Raw genomic sequence first — 15,772 nt, forward strand, 5'->3', positions numbered from 1 at the left:
TACCAACACAATATACAAAGACATAATACCAATACAAGTACACATGGAGTGGGCTGTTGAGTGCAAAGTAATAGTGCAAATGTAGAGTGATGGTCTCTGCCCGCTTAGGTCCCAGAGTACAAGTCCTGGAGGGAGGGCATTTTGTTCCTCCTCTCCTGCAGCTCAGTGACTGTCGAGCAGGACGACAGCAATATGTCATCGACTGGAGCAGAGGGAGGTGACTGGGAGCTCCTTAAGAGCATGAGCAGCTCATCCATCTTCTCCTCAAATGCGTCCATTCGCTATGCCATGCGGTAATGGTTGTCCTTATTGCTATGGAAAATGGAGGGTGTTAGTTTTAGTTGTTAAATACATTATATACCTGCATATGTGAACAAATTAAGTGAGTGTTCTTACCTCTTATTTCCGTTTCCATGCCCAAGCCACCTCCCTCTGTGTGATGAGTCACTTGTGCTGTTTACAACAACAAAAAAGTTACTTACTCTCAAGTTCCTTGTCATGAAATTGTATTTACTTGGAAATGGAAAATTCAAAGACACTGTACCTTCAACTGAGTCCCAAGATGAAGTGGCAGGCGTTATAATAGACCCATCCAGCTCTGGGCAATGAGCTGGTTGCCTGTGTGGTGTTGACTCATCTAAAAAGAAAGTAAATAATAATATTGGTCAGTTAATTTATGGTAGGTTTCTTGCACATGACATTTGCAAAAGATAAACCTATGCTGTTACATTAAACAATCGCTAAAAAGAAAAACTCAGTGACATCTGCTGACCTAATAAAAGGCAGGAAGAGACAAATACATCAGAACAGTAACATGATATGCACTAGGTTAATAAACATGAATGTCAGTAGTTCCATGGTAGGAAATATGACTCAACTGGTTTTCTTAAATAATACATGTATAAATGTTAACTTACAGACAGGGCTTCCAGGCACACGCACCATCCTGGAATGCTTTCTTGCTTGCGGAACGGATTCATCTGAAATAAAAGACCATACAATCTGCACTGATTGCAAAAAGAATATTTGAATTGTGCAAATAATGTAGTCTGTATTTAAGAGGTCTTACCATCACGTGACCATGCACTGCCTTTTGTGGACGCTCGCATCTTCTTCCGCCTCAATGCTAGAAGTGTCAATCAGCCGCTGACATTTTTCCATAGCTTTGGTGTATGAATCTACGTTAAGAGAACAACGTTTTTGTGAGCCAGTAGTAGAGCAAAGCAGTATTTCCATATAGAGAAAACTATTATTGATAGTATTGCAGCAATCAGTCATCTGTACACAACCAGATTTTCTTAACTGGATATTTGGCCCAGCTTTTGACTTGATTTTTGTATTGTAGCCCAGAGAATTTCTAATGGGGAGACACAGCATCCATAGAAATGCATGGGCTTAGTTTGTAAAGCCAGTATGGCAGCTGTGTATAGCCTACTACACACATTCCGCCCCTTCCTGTATGCTTCCCAACAGACCTCTGAAGTTCGCCTACAAAAAGGAACCAAAACTGCCATCTTTGCCTATAAGGAGATCAGGGTGTTAATTTAACCTAACTACCTATGACAAGTTACATTGCAAGTTAGGTCTGGGGTAGCAAAAATCTAAGTTGCTGTCTTAACGTAGGCCTGTTGAAGATCACAGTTAGCCTACCACTCGAAGGCAGAGGACAAACGTGTGTTGAGCAAAATGTCTGCATTTCAGACTTCTTCGTCCACGGGAGAGTGCAATAATTCTCTCCCCATGTTATTTTCCCATAGCAAAAATTGCAAGATAGGCTACCGGATCTCAGCTTTTTGAAGGCAAAATTCAGAGGTCTATTCACTTGAATCGTCTATCCGATCAACTGTGTTGCAAAATGGCCGCCGACAGTGTAGCCTATACATTATCTATAGCCATCTCTATGGCTCTAGTACAGCCTACATATGCAGGACTGTTCAGTAGGTTATACCAACTTAAAAAGCCTCACCATCTCAGTATACCCACTTAAAATAGACTAGGATACATTTGGGGTTGATCACAGTATAGCCTACCCACTACAGCTAACTAGCCTACATCACAGTAGCCTAGATCCAGCTACATACAGTAGGCCTATATCCACTAGCCTACACCACTGCTGCCGAGTGACTTGCCTAAAAGGACTGACTGTACACTAAAACTAATTAACAGAAACGGTAGCCTAGTGCTATTATTTGTAACATCAACGTGAGCAGGTTAACACGATGACACAAAACATACAATGCTGCAAAACATAACACGTTGAGAACAGCTCAAACAAAGACGAACGAGCAATGTGCTCTGGTAAATTACAAACTTGGCAGAATCGGAATATAACAAAGCCCTACAAGTGAAAGGACTTAAGGTTAAACCTCAAACCCTTGCATTACAACCACTAGGCCTACATCATGAAACTGTAACATATTTCACTTACTTTCGTGAGATCGAATTCAAGACGAGTGTAATCCATTCCAAGACTTCTTCCAGCGGTGTTCAAGAATCACGGAATTCAAACAGAGCCCGTTTACGGAAGTCAGGACAAGACTTCAATCGATCACCTGAAAGCAGAGGCGCTGTCTTCCCCCTACTGGCGTGGGGGTAGGCCTACGTGTAAGGGAGAGCCTGTCTGATTGAACTGAAGTGAATTGTGAAATGAAATAAGTGAATTTTCTTAGTTGTGAAAAGTGTTCTATTGATAGATTTTTGTTTAAAGTTCACCTAATACGTAAAAAAAAGCACAAAAGTATATATTTTTTATTTAGTAAAATTGATATTAGCCTAAAATAAATATTATCTTGATATGATGTTTACCTTACTTAGATTTTATAAGACCAATCATTTGAGTGGATCTAAATCAAGTGACTGCAAACATTTTGTATGTTACTTCAAAAACTGAAATGGAGCTTGTGTTGTTATTGTCTCCAGTTTCTAACGCTGATAGAGGCGCAATCAATCACACAATGCTATATAACACATTTAACACGGCATGGAATTGGAATGAATAGAGACGCATTACCATTGACGTCATTGCCACCTAATCAGAAGCCTCGAATGCAAATAATGTAACATGTGTGAATGTAAAATGGTAATGGTAGGCTACAGGAACAAATGAAACATGTTCTGAATGTATTCTAGTGATAGCAGAAAACTATTATAAAAATATTTTATATTTTATTTACCGAAGTATTATTGTTTGTTTAATCCAACGTGAAACTGCAATCGGTTCTGAATGCAGACCAGGCGTTGTCTTCCCCCTACTGGCGTGGGGGTGTAACGGTTGGACTTTTATATTGAGCTAAGTGAAATGTGAAATGTAGAAGTGAAAATTGTTTTATTGATAGATTCGTGTTTTAAGCATTTTCACTTCATACGGTTACAAAACTGAAATCAAGCACAAAAGTATTGTTTATAGCAAAATTGATATCAGCCTAAAAATAAATATATTCTCTTACTCCTTATCTTAATTTGATTACATAAGGCCAATCATTTTTAGTGAATATCAAGTGACTGCAAACCTTGTATATGCTAGGCCTACTTCAAAAACTTAAACGGAGCTGGTTAAAATAAACATGTCAAAACAGCACTCAGAACAACCAAAAACAACCAATAACAACCAAACGGGAACGTTGTGTGAAGGTACTGTGCAACCATAGGAGAACGTTTTGGTTGGTTGGTTCCCTTAACGTTTAGGAACGTTAAGGAACCCTTAGGTAACGTTCCCTAACCGTTAGTTTTTGGTTTGGTTCGAACTACCCTTTAGGGAACCATACACTAACGTTCCCGAACGTTCCCTTAACGTTTTGTGTTAGTGGGGTCACTGCTCCCCGAGCGCCGCCATTGTAGCAGGCAGCTCACTGCGCCGGGATTAGTGTGTGCTTCACCTCACTGTGTGTTCACTGTGTGCTGTTTGTGTTTCACTAATTCACCGATTGGGTTAAATGCAGAGACCAAATTTCCCTCACGGGATCAAAAAAGTATATATACTTACTATATACATTTCCCTCTAAAAATAAAAGAAATAGATCTACATTTTCTAGCCTAGCAGATGCTACCTTGCATATTAGACCATTTCTAATCCAGAAAAAATATATACAAATACATGACGAACTTCACAATATACGTTAGTAATGTCACCAGGATAGTAGCATGGAAAAATAAACTATATCAGACAACTGTTAAACAGGGCCAAATACATGTACTGTCTGTTTTGAAGTGCTAAAATAATTTTCGAAAGTCAGTGTATGCTGGCTTTGTGGACAAGATTATCATCGTTTTCGTTTAGTCCATGAAATAGCAGTATATACTTACTATATACATTTCCCTCTAAAAATAAAAGAAATATATCTACATTTTCTAGCCTAGCAGATGCTACCTTGCATATTAGACCATTTCTAATCCAGAAAAAATATATACAAATCAGGGTTGCCAACTTTGGGTGTTTGGCTGGAGTGAGATTTTGTGAAGTCATAGTGCGTGTGTGTTAAATTTTTCCCTAACCCTAATTTTAAAAATGTCTGTCCCCTTACTTTTTTGCTATGTACAGTATAATCCCTGATTTATGTTTTTTTTTTTAAAAAACCTAATAGAATGGAAAAGTTTCTTCAAAATGTACAATTAAATTATTGATTGCACTTGAAAACAAGACCAGTGTTTTAACCCCGTGGCATGGAAGGATTATGAGCCACTGGGCCCCTGGGCACAGACATAAAAAGGGCCCCCCTGCCCACCTGAAAAAGGTAGTAGCTCAGTAGAAATTTTTGAAAAATAACCCCTTAAATGATGACTTCTGGCGAGTTTTGTGGAAAGAAATGGACAGATTGAGACTTATGAATGTGTGTATGACTGTACATGTATCAGGGATGGAAATAGCCTAAAATATTTTTTTCCACCTACCATTGTGGCTGGTGGATTCCAAAGTCTACCAGCCACTAGAGATACAGAACATATGAACATTTGATGAAAAAACATGACCAAAATGATCACGGTTATTGGTATTATTGCAATATGATTAAAATGTGCTGACATTTTTTCTAAAGCTACCATCAATGTTGGACAGAACTCATAATTGGCCTGCCCTTCATGCCCAGTAGCAACAAATCTAAAGGTCAACAGACTATAGTTTCATAAAAGTGGTGTGGCTCCTTTAAGACCCAATCCACTGGTGTGAGTTCTGGAGCCATCCAACTTTATCTAACTCTATACTATCCTACATCATCTGATTTTAATATTATGTCTAGGCTATATTTAACATTTAACAATTATTTTCTATTTGGCCTGTTATGAAATTATGCATTGACCAATATAAGCACACTTTTTTAAGACACTTAAATACATGCATGCTTAGCATTTTGGTCCGTGTAACGCTTTGCAGTGCTTTGTTCTATTTGCTTTATCCATCTGATCCAAATAAAAAATGTGTTCAATAATCCAATTTTCAATTTTTTTAACTGGTCAGCAAATAGATAATTGCTGTTATTTTCTAAATGTGTCATTAGTCACGCAAGATAAAGAAAAAAACAGAAACTGGATTGGAAACAAAAGTAAAATTCAGTTAATATTGGATTTTTGCATTTTTTACCGTTTTTGTTGGGGTGAACCACAAGCGTAGGGGGGTGACCACAGGCGTAGGGGATGACCTGGCGCGCGGTGTTGGTGATCACATTTTATCAGCGGATGTAGAGATGGAGGGCTATCAAACACAGTTCAGCTTGCATCAAGGTGCTAAGCGATTGATAATGTCAGCTCGAGAGCAGAACTTCAGATGCATCCTGACACGAGTACGTGTGTAGAATGTTCATGTTCTGGGAGGCTTTGGAGACCTACATGATCCAATGGACTTGAGCCGTAGTAGCCTATAGCAATGTAGGCTATTTGCTGTTGAAATTAATAAATGGATAAACTGATAAATTAAGCATACTCACTGTTGTGTCTTCGTTTAGCCTAATGAAACCTATAGTCTAGCGTAAAGTGTTAAATAAGCAAAAATGTCCCATGTCAAACAGTGCTTGGGGTAGCCTGTATAGCCTAGACTGACGTCGATGGCAAAGCATTCTGCTTTGGGGAATTATTTGCTATGGTATGGCATGGCCATGGTATTCAAATATACTGTAGATATGTTCAACATAGGCTGAAAATTATGTTTAACGTGCCATCTCCCAAAAATCGGCGAAGTTTTAGTTATTAATCTCTAAAGTAGGCTAATCACGCACTTCAGGCGGCGCTCTCTTCCACCATCTAGCCTGGCCCAGCTAGATGGTGTTCTCCCCCCGGTGCTCTTGGTTCAGTCCAACCAAAAGCTCAAAAAAGGAAAATTAGAAAATTGACGCATCATTTCAATTTTTAACTTCTGAACAGAAAACCGTAACTGTGCTCAATTGAAAATCAAAATATGCAACAATAACCCATTTACTGTGCCGTCCTAAAGAATGGATAACGGATTTTTAAGCCTATTTTTATATTTTTTCATGTGAATTCTGCAAATAGAACACAGCACTGCAAAGTGTTACACGGACCCATTTCGTGAAAACAAATCATTATGGCTACATCGACAAACTCTTAGCCATGAGCTGTATATCCTCTGATTTTAATATTTACACATAAGTAGGTATTTAAGCACAGCTCAGTTTTAAGACACTTAAAGCCCAAAATTGGAGACCATATAGAAATTTGCTACCATTTCAAAACCGGATTACTCTGGAACGGCTTATTGTACAGGGGATTGCATTACACCTTTGTGTTCGGTAAGGTCTGCTGTTTATTCTGGTTTACGGTTTGTCATGTGTGGAACGAAAAGTTTGTGAAATATCCCTCTTATATGAATTGAAATGAGCGCAGAGCTATAGTAGCCTAATATGATTATTTCTTGAAAGTTAATTTTCTCGCGAACCGTTTATCGCAGCAAATAGCGGCTATACCTTATAAAAGATGAGAAAAAGTTATTTCATGTGATGTCTGTGAGGCTACTTCGTGAGTAGTTCCTAGAGAAGAATGGGCGGCCACACTTTATGTCGGTCTGCCTCATGTCTAAATAGCAGCGTGTTCCGTGAAGGTGTCGCGGACCGGATTAAACAGTCAGTGAATCAACAATCAGAGAAAACTGCGCTGAGAACGTTGTAGGCTGATATTAGATCTACCTGCTGTTTGTCTACACATATGTATGCCTTAAACTCGTATCCTGTCATTTAGAAACAATGCTGTGGTCTAGTCTAGTCATCAACAAAAAATGAACGGATTGCAAAAAAAAAAAAAAGAATGGATTTGGCGTGACATTTCTTGAGTGTGCGTGAGAGCGTGAGATTGGTGCTGAAAGCGTGAATGTCACGCCAGATGCGTGAGAGTTGGCAACCCTGCAAATACATGACGAACTTCACAATATACGTTAGTAATGTCACCAGGATAGTAGCATGTAAAAATAAACTATATCAGACAACTGTTAAACAGGGCCAAATACATGTACTGTCTGTTTTGAAGTGCTAAAATAATTTTCGAAAGTCAGTGTATGCTTGCTTTGTGGACAAGATTATCATCGTTTTCGTTTAGTCCATGAAATAGCAGACAATACGCGATACTACATTTGTACAGATTAAAATGACTGCATAAAGAAGGCTAGATGATCTTAGTTTATAGGCCTACCTTGCTGTTAATTTAAACTAGGGTTAGCTGTGCTTAGACGAGAGCCAACGGGCTATAATGACAGACTTCACAATATACAGACGTATGTCGCCAGGATAGTAAAATGGAAAAATAAATTATATAAGACAACTATTAAAAAGGGGCAAATACATTTACTATTAGTTTTGAAGTGCTAAAATATCTGACGAGAATCGTCAATGTCTGCTCTAAGTGGGGACGAGAGTCGTCGACATCGTTTTCAATTTACTTAGGCTAGTCCTTGAAGTTAGCTGGTAATAACAACAGACAATACTTTTCAACGACAAGTCGATATTTTTAACTGTAAACTTACACAAGTTAAAAGGAAGGCATAACGAGGACTAGATGATTATAAATGATCTCGATGAGGACTAGATGATTGATTTAAACAAATAGGCTATGCCTACCTTGTTGTTAAAGCTATAGCTATGCTTAAGCCAGAGACAATACTTTGCTATCGACACCAGCTACCAGCAAACAAGCTATGCTCGTCTTTTTACTAAACAAAAATCTACACAATGCCGGGGTAAAACTACTTAATGAATCCGAAAACCAAACTCACCAAATTTCAATGACTTGCGCTCATTCCACTATGGGTCATGTCTTCAGAAGAGGAGTAAAGTCGTCAGGTTGGCAGAACTTCGTTCTCGATATTACAGCAAGGTGGCAGCAAAGTTACAGTATGCGGGAAAATGTACTGTAATATATTCCCGCGTCAATAATATTACCCAGAATGCAACATTAACTACAACACTGTGCTGTAAAAACATGATATTGTATCATACTGTAGAATTTAGCTGTACTGTACTGCAAAACCTACAGCCACATTTAACAGTGTATAAATACTCTTTTGATCCCGTGAGGGAAATTTGGTCTCTGCATTTATCCCAATCCGTGAATTAGTGAACACACAGTGAGGTGAAGCAAACACTAATCCCAGCGCAGTGAGCTGCCTTCAACAACAGCGGCGCTCAGGGAGCAGTGAGGGGTTAGGTGCCTTGCTCAAGGGCACTTCAGCCGTGCCTACTGGTTGGAGTTCGAACCGGCAACCCTCCGGTTACAAGTCCAAAGCGCTAACCAGTAGGCCACGGCTGCCCCCAACATTACTGCGTTATTGGAGGTTGAGTCCCGAAATGAAAAAACTGACCAGTGAACTACATCAGTGCCCTTTTTGCCCATATAAGGCAGCAAAGTATATGGTCAGCAACCACTTTAAGGGTCATGCGTCAATCAAGCACAAAGGTAGGCCCACCATCTTTTTTCTTTGTATGTTGAATACAGTGTTTAATTTGATGTCACATCTTTTGGCCCCGATTCTTTATCCCAGTGTATTTAACTAATTTAATTGTATAATATATTGTGTTAGTTTTTCTGTTATTCCTCTCTTTCAGAGTTCATCATCATAAAATGTGGACTTCTTTGCCGTCATGCCACACACTACCATTGTTGTTACTGCACTGACACCATACTCAACAGCACAATTTATCATGCACCTGGATATTCATAGTCACCTCTGCCTCAAGAGCAGTCTGTTGCCCCATGTTACGGTCTCGTAGACGCTAGGTACACAGGTAAGGGTTTAACTATGGGCTACACTAGTCTAGGGGCTATCAAACCGTCCTAGCATCCGGAGACCCTAACTTTATGCGTGTGATTTAACGTGGGGGTATGCATGTAAGATGCTAAGGCTGTGTGTGTGTGTATATACTGTATCCCAGGGGAGAGAAGGCTTACCTCCAGATCAGCGCAAGCCTGGCACCAGTGCCAGTCAGCACAAGCGAGAGATTGTACGTTCAGGAAGGTGGATGGTAAGATCCTTCAGTTCCCTGTAGGACTCAAGAGACCACGCCCTGGAAATCCAGAGTTCTCGCAAGAGCACAATGGAATTGTCTCTGCGGGACACTCTGGCAAAGAGCAATGATGCACGTTACTTTTACCCCAACATTCCAGGGAACCAGCTAAACTGATAAAGACAGCGCAGCAACGTTGGAGGACAGTACACCTTGGCCGTAGTGTTATCCGATTGCGTCGAAGTCCGAAATCATTCAGAGTAAACATGGTCTAGTGTTATCCAATTGCGTGCAGTGAGATTTTTAAATGCATACTTGTTGCCGCCCCTCGAGTTGGGCCATTACATTGTTCTTTGCCAGACCCTTAATCTTTCTAGATTATCAGGGTCTGGATTTTCCAGGCTACTGGGGTATGGGATGTGAACCAGGAATTATGTGCTGTAGTGTCTCAGTGCAGCTCCTAACCTTGAGTTCTGCACTAGCCTACCGCAACACCCCAACACAGCACCCACCTGTGCCTCATGAGCAGTCTGTTGCCCCAACACAGCACCCACCTGTGCCTCATGAGCAGTCTGTTGCCCCAACACAGCACCCACTGAAGTTTGATCCCATCATACAAGGCAAGCCCACAGAGATAGGGACATGTCCACACTGTGATTTAAAATTAGCACAAAAAACCCCCTTAAGTGTCCATTTACAAAGAAAACACTCACGTTGCCTTGAAACAGCGACCAAGGAGAGGTTTTTGGCTTCTGAGTGTATAGACACACAAAACAGTGTTTTTGCTGGCCCCAGCCGTGGCGCGACTGGCTGGGGCACCTGCACCGTACGCTGGCGACCCGGGTTCGATTCCCGCCCCGTGATTCTTTCCAGCTCCCACCCCGACTCTCTCTCCCACTCGCTTCCTGTCATTCTCCACTGTCCTATCTCATTAAAAGGCATAAAAAATAATAAAACAGTGTTTTTGCTGTCCAGAAGTCCTTCTCTGGCTCAGCAGCACCTAGTCATGTAGTTAAAAACACTTGGGGACCCACACAAAGGCTACTGTGTGAGGAATGATCAGTGCCGACTCAACACTGATTCTGCACTGAGGTGTGGGATGCTCCCATTCGAGTGTCATCACTTGAGGTCTTTGTTGTACTGCCCACGTGCCACCAACAACAAAAAAATAAAATACTTCAGCAGAGGAGGCCTTGGTCACGATGGTCGAAAACAGGTGGTTTGGCGCGGACCGAAAGGCCAGTTTAGAGAGACGGCAGCATGAGGCAGAGAGTGAGGGTGCGCCCGTCTGTCCAGCTTACTGTCGGTGGGTCATCCACCAAAACTCGCATATCAGTGTTTGAGCCGGAAGTCTCCTATTATAGTAGACTCGGGAGGGTGGTGACACATTGGGACACAAAGCAAAACAGCAGTGTGGATTAGATGGCAAAGGCTCCAAAATGGATCTGGTCCTGGGACTACGGGACAAGATGTCCACTAGAGTGACTTTAAACAAAGTATTTGAGAAGGTGTGGGGTGCCTCAGGTGAGTGCAATACTATGGCAATGCAATCTGCTAATATTCTTTATGCCAATGCAATCTGCTAATATTCTTTATGGCAATGCGATCTGCTAATATTCTTTATGGCAATGCAATCTGCTAATATTCTTTATGCCAATGCAATCTGCTAATATTCTTTATGGCAATGCGATCTGCTAATATTCTTTATGGCAATGCAATCTGCTAATATTCTTTATACTGTGTGTATACAGGATTAGTGATTAGTAGCTTCTGTCGTCATACAGGTGGCTGGGCTGTAATAACGTGTCCATGTGGGGTTGTGCGCTCTGTCAAATTCAACATACGAGCTGAGAGTCCGCGTGATTTCGTGGATCTACTGCTGTCATGGAAACACTTTCCTAACATCACAGTCTATGACTATGCGAGGGGACTGGCTTTGCATGCTAAAGCAGAGCTCCAGAGACGTTCCAACCCTTTGAAGGCCTGTTACTAAATCTCACAAGCGAAAATATCAAGAAGGCGTTAGAAGGCAAAGCTCAAATAAATATGCCTTGGTTGAAGTACCCTAGGATGCCAGCTGATGAACATGGCCACCTGATAATGGGGTCTTCAGATCATTTTGCCTTAAGTGAAGTCTTTCATCAAGCAAACAGCAATGATGACAGGGATGTCCTAAGAATAGAGCTTGTGCCTGAGCTTGCAGGTCGCATTAACAGCCAGTGTGTGGCGCAACTGTAGCCAATAATTACTTCTTAAATATGACAACTCCATCTGCAGAGAAATATATTACTCCATCACACCATGTTGCAAAAAAAAACAAGGCAATTCAGCCAGATTGTTGAGGCAAATGTGCCCATGCACCTTGACATGAATGGAAGGATCATGTTGGGTATGTTTTCTTATGGTTTGTCTCCTCCTCCCTCAGAAGTGGTGATAGCTACATCCTCTGCCTGCAGTGAAGCAGAGTGACAAGCAGGAGTGGTGATAGCTACATCCTCTGCCTGCAGTGAAGGACAGTGAGAAGCAGAAGTGCCTGCAGTGAAGGAGAGGAGAGACTCTATGGTGCTGTTTACCTCATAAAGTAGGAGAGAGGACGCACTATGCATATATACACTTTTATTTGCAAATAAAAGTGTATATATGCATAGTGCGGCCTCTTTCCTACTTTACTTTATGTATTCTAACTATCCAGACCAGCACTACCAAAAGTAGTAGTTTAAAAGTAGACACATTGAGTGAAGCCTGCTCCTAACCTCACTTACACTGTTTATATTATGTCATATATGTTGGTTCTACTTCCTCTAGTGAGATCTCTGTGAGCTGAGAGACTTTACAAGTATCCACAAAATAATGCCCAACAGAGCATGCTGGGGACAGGAGCTTCAGGACGGCCAGAAACAACAGGTAAAGGTAACAGTTGTGCATACTGTATCAATGGAGTAAGCAAAATCTCTAATGTTTATTATTTCCTTCCCACAGCTAGAGCAGGTCCTGGATAAGACCAAAAATCCAAGGGAACATCTGATATTAGTGAGTACCATGGTGTGTTACTGTGACATGCCAGTATGTTCTTTAGCATTGTATCAATTTCTCATTTTGTTAGCTATTTATGTATTACTTAAAGTGTAATTCCAGCGAAAATTGATTCCAACCACTACAGAGCTTGGCCCAGCATATGCCACAGCCCAAAATCGCAAACAGTGGAGTAGATATGGGCGGTATGACAAATGCTTTCCAAATAGTATTTTTTTTAACCAGTATTGTTCAGAACAGCACCAAACCTTATCAGTAGCTTAATTGCTCAGGGTCCCTACACATAAAATGAAGCACTAACAACCTAGTTAGCGAACCCGGAGTTTATCACAGAAGACTGTTAAGAACACTCACCAAAACTGTCTCCCTACCAGAAGATTTGTTGCAGAAAACTGTGTGTACTTTGCTTGAGGTAGTTTGGCCAAATATAAGTTAATAACAGACATAAAAACGTTGGAATACTTTGTAAACTTTGAATAATTTCAAGACAGCAGCCCTATCCTCAGCACCAAAATGTCTATTGCCAGAAATGTCACGTGAGATCTCACACGTCTATTGTCACGTGAGATCTCACACGTCTATTGCCGGAAGGGACTACAGGTAGTCTGGTGTTCAGAGTAGAGGGAGTGAAGCACATGCCTGCAACTTGAAGAAAGACAGGATGGTTTGTGTTTGTTGCAGAACTAGTGAGCGGAGCCGAGTGGTGCGAATATCCCGCTCCTCGTTCAGGTGGCTGTTCACTCGGCCGCTCCTCGCTCAGGTGGCTGTTCACTCGGCCGCTCCTCCGCTCAAATTCACGTCAGACCACTCTGCTCAATTTCGCTCCACTTCAAAATCCTCCCACTCCAGTGAAATCGCTCCACGCTCGCTCCAATTTAAAAGAGGGAGAAATAATCTACAAGCCGAATTGTCACCTTAGAAAACTTTAATTCCAAAGAACTAAGAGCAACGGCAATGTTACTCATAGGACATTTATTGTAAAAGATAATGCAAGCTTGGCAACATCAATACACATAAGCCTAAAACTAAAGGGATCAGTGGGAATAATTGCCTAATACAGGTTTAGCATCCAAGTTTTACTTTAGCCTACTTGATATGAAGCATATTCAAATTGCTCACGTTTTTCTTTGCTATCCGTAGCACACTCATGTGTCCGCAAAATGTGTCCAAAATTAATCTTTACTTACTGGAACAGTGTCACCACATGATTGTTCTCCTTGGGACAGGCCCTTTTGGAAAACATGGTATTGACAGGGTTCCCACTCTAGGTCAAATGTAAAATTCCATGACTTCCCTGACTAATTCATTTCCATGACTTACTATACTATTTACTAACTATAGCGTTCAAGAATATCTTACTTTTTAGAGTGGGAGATGAATAAATGGGCATTGAATAAACAAAGTTGGGATACTCAAGGAAGCAGTAAAGCAAATTACCTGCACAAACACAGTTCTGCGTGGAAATATTTCTATTCATGTATTTCGGCAAGTAATTTTAAACTGCTACAACAAAATTCCCTAATATTCCATGTAGGGATGTAACGGTATGAAAATTCAACCTCACGGTTATAGTGACAAAAATTATCACGGTTTTCGGTATTATCATGGTATTTTTAGAAGTGTGTTCAATATGTTCAGAAAGCACTGATAGGTCTACACAAGCTGAAATAGTTTCAAAAAGTGTCCCGTTCAGTTTTTCATGTTTAATTGGCTATGTGCTTATATCTTAACTTACCCTAACATTACTTGGAGGTTGCTATTACTGTTATTTGGATCCAATGAGTAAGACCATGCTTGGAATTTCACCATTCTGGGGTTAAGGCCACTTGGCCTTCAGTTGGGCATATTTGGTGGAGGGCACAAAGGCCACATGTTAGGGCACCAAGGCCAAAGTTAACTATACAGTAGTAGGCTATAAAAATTATCAAAGTTGTATAGCCTAGTCACTGCAGTAGACCTGCATCACTGTATGAAACATTACAAAAACATGAAACATGACATATTACATAGAACTGCAAATCATCTGATCATCTAATATTTACAGATATCTAGGCTATATTTAACATTTATTTTATATTTGGTCTGTTATGAAATCATGTATTCAATTTAAGCACAGTTCAGCTTTAAGAAACTCAAAGAGCCTAGATGCAGGCTTAGCATTTTGTGATCTACTTTCACAAACTCTTTAGTCAGCTGTCCTCTGATTTACCGATATCTAGGCGATATTTGTAACATTTATTTTGTATTTGGCCCGTTATGAAATCATGTGGAACAATTTAAACACATTGTAAAACTTAAAGCCCAAATTTGGAGACAGCCATGCATGTCGAAATTTACTGCAAATTCAAAACTGGATTACTGGATAACAACTGTACAGGAGACTGCTTTACACCTTTGTGTTCGGTAAGGTCTGCTGTTTATTCTGATATATGGTTTGTCATGTGTAAAACGAAAGGTTGGTGAAGTATTGCACCGAGAGGAATGGGTAGGGAGATGGACGCAAAACCTTCAGTAGAATTTATGATTAAATTGAATTATATTATTTACTTTTCTCGCGAACCGTTCACCACAGCAATTCGCGGCTAACATCGTTTAAAAGCTGAGAAAAAGCTCTTTCATGTGATACTTGTGATGTCTGTGTGATGAGTAGGCTACTTCGCGAGTAATCAACTGAGAAGAATGGGTGAATTTAGACGCACTTTCTTTCTTGCGCTGTCACTTTCTCCACTGCATAAAAGACTAAATTAATTTGCTCTGTAAATATTTTGACAGGCCACAGGCTAAATAAAAATCGCTATTAGTAGGACGCAAAGCAGAATATTGAAAGAAGGGCACCAAGGCCACCATGGCCTGTAAACCTCTGATTTTCAAAGGGACATCACGGCCAACGCAAGGGGCAACGACGTGGCCGCCGTGAAATTCCTACCGAGTGAGACCAAATTAAGTGTTCGAAATAAAACTTTAGGCTACTGTGTTCTTCTGATAACGTGAGTGGAATGGATTTAATGTGGACGCGAACATAAAAAGACGCAGAGTGGCTAAATGATACAGTGCAAGTTTTGCGTGAAAATGTTCCGCCTTTTAAAATCGGTTGTAGCCTAATCCAAATAGCAGTTAAAACCATCAATTAGACAACAGAATCAGTAGGGTACCAATTTTGCTTCATTGTACCAGGCCTACTGTATGTCAAAAGCAGGCTCGGATGAAGCTGGGAAGGATTAAACACACGGTTTCAACACCGTGGTAATCAACCGTGATAATTATGATATTTCAAAAGAAAACGGTAATTGTTATCGTCAACATTT

The 15,772-nt window shown here is 40.6% G+C and overlaps 1 protein-coding gene and 1 long non-coding RNA gene across 2 annotated transcripts in view; one reads left to right on the forward strand and one right to left on the reverse strand.

Moving 5' to 3' along the window:
• The window catches only part of LOC143136124 (stonustoxin subunit beta-like), a 93,407-nt gene that overhangs the window by 12,830 nt on the left and 64,805 nt on the right, over positions 1-15,772 (forward strand). The gene's annotated exons all lie outside the window — the stretch shown is intronic.
• On the reverse strand, positions 821-2,516 carry LOC143136281 (uncharacterized). Its single transcript, XR_012989294.1, has 3 exons — positions 2,429-2,516; positions 1,070-1,178; positions 821-980 (listed from the first exon to the last, which is right to left on the reverse strand). It is a non-coding gene; the product is annotated as an uncharacterized LOC143136281 (long non-coding RNA).

The sequence above is a fragment of the Alosa pseudoharengus genome, unplaced genomic scaffold (genome assembly GCF_046254945.1).
Source record: "Alosa pseudoharengus isolate Yale_2024_CS ecotype anadromous, Long Island Sound unplaced genomic scaffold, YU_APseudo_1.1 YU_APseudo_1.1_scf_1, whole genome shotgun sequence".
Classification (NCBI taxonomy): domain Eukaryota; kingdom Metazoa; phylum Chordata; class Actinopteri; order Clupeiformes; family Clupeidae; genus Alosa; species Alosa pseudoharengus.